Source organism: Frankliniella occidentalis, unplaced genomic scaffold (genome assembly GCF_000697945.3).
Source record: "Frankliniella occidentalis isolate FOCC.00 unplaced genomic scaffold, Focc_3.1 Scaffold496, whole genome shotgun sequence".
Classification (NCBI taxonomy): Eukaryota; Metazoa; Arthropoda; class Insecta; order Thysanoptera; family Thripidae; genus Frankliniella; species Frankliniella occidentalis.
This window is the reverse complement of record NW_026267614.1, coordinates 34,699-36,597: the sequence shown is the minus strand read 5'-3', so window position 1 is coordinate 36,597 and position 1,899 is coordinate 34,699.

The window sequence follows — 1,899 nt, the reverse complement described above, 5'->3', positions numbered from 1 at the left end:
AGTTATCGTGCGGACAGACAGACAAACAAACACACAAACACACAAACAGAATGAAACTTTTCGGGTCAGTGGAGTAATGGGCTTCGCTAATCGCTCAGCCAATAATATTTCAAGAGTGTAATAGGGTTGTGTTCTACATGAGAGTATTATGTGACCTTTTCTAAAACTATGTGCTGTGTGAAGCAGTTGAAAGTGGAGTTCTACTGTGATGGACTATGATAGCATTGAAACGTGATTTCTACTTACCAGCTATGTAGAATTGGTGTGATCCTGTACACCCTGTGCATTTAAGCTTTTCGTAAATCTTGATGCTTCTTCTGATTAATAATGGGAACAGTTTGTTGGTTCCGAAGTCAATGTTCTGAGACAGCTGCAATTTTGGGGCAATTTCCACCAATTCACTTCATTTCTTGCCCAGTTCTTCAGATGGTGGTGGATAAAGATTGTTGTAGACTTTTTCCTTCGATTTGAGTTTGATAATAGTTTCACTAAAATAAATCTGTTTCACGAAAATAAATCTTTGAACTATACACAATGCTGTAGAGGGAATGTCTCGTATTGTTGTCGTTTCCGGCGTGTGTTTTGAACTGTGGCGGTGTTGTAGTTGTACCAACAGTTTTATTCACGGTCAGGTGGAAGTTGGCGTCAATTGTAAAACGTCGTGAAAATAGATGCATTCAGTTACTTCTAACAAAAGAAAAATACAGGGAGTGTTTTTAAAAAAAATGTATTCAGTTTGAAGTTATTCGGGTTAGTGTTGCATACTGCGCTCACTGGATGAAGTTGGTAGTAGTGCTTGTAGCTTTCGTTGGACTTTATGTCGTTGTTTGCCGCGCATTCTAACGGTTGTTGTGACTGGTGACCATTATAATCCCCAATTAACGTTGTTGTTAAATTGATAGGAAACATATTTCATGGTGAGTAAACAAAGAAAATTATTCAGTAGTTTATGTTTTGCGTTAGTTAATGTATGATTTAAAGTTATCTAACGTTATGATACGTTAGCAAGGTTATGAAAGTTGACGTAGTGTATTCCCCTTCTGTAAATAAATCGTGATGCCAATGTCTTGGCGAAATTCCAGAGGGTAAGATCATCAAGCCTGTTTGGACGACTCTTGTACTTTTCAACAACACTTTTACTATGTTTGCCATTGTCAAAAATTTCATCATCTTCAGCTTGCAACGATTTTTTATCTGATAGGTTTACTATCGCAAATTGTCGCCCACCAGCTGAATGCAGTTTAAGGGGGGAAAAGAGAGTGGCAGACCTCCTGTGCAGACATGTCTCTTTCAGCACAACATTTCATGTACACTTTTTAGTTCCTAAGTCGCCATCCAAAGAGTCTATCAAAATATTGAAAATCTCATGGAAAGATTGTGATTGTATTTCACACTTTGAAATGTCCTTAGCTAGGTAAGCCAGTAACGCTCGTGTAGAAATTACAGGTGCAATATCCATATTAGCACGCCATAACTGAATAAGAAATTCATTAAATTTGTTCAGATGGGGGGCATTTCTTTTAGGTCTAAACTCACTTTCATTGTTGTCATTCTTATTCATGGAAGCTTTATCTTGCATTTCTCTGGAAAATTGAAAGCGACATTCCCTCTTCTTAGTTTTTTTTTTTTTGTTGACTCTATAACAGTAATCTGTTGAACATACATGCCTTTGAACCATGTGGAGTAGTTGTGCAAGATCCTCTTCAAAATTCTCAACATTTTGATAGTTCTGCATGGATCACTGTAAAAAAAATCCATCTTAATTTTAAGAACACGTGTTTGGAAGCAATTTACAAAACAAATTTGCTCTTAAATTTAAGAACAAATGTTTTATGAAAATTAAGAACATGTTTTGAAAATTAAGAACGTGTTATGAAACGACAAAAATGCTTTACTGTT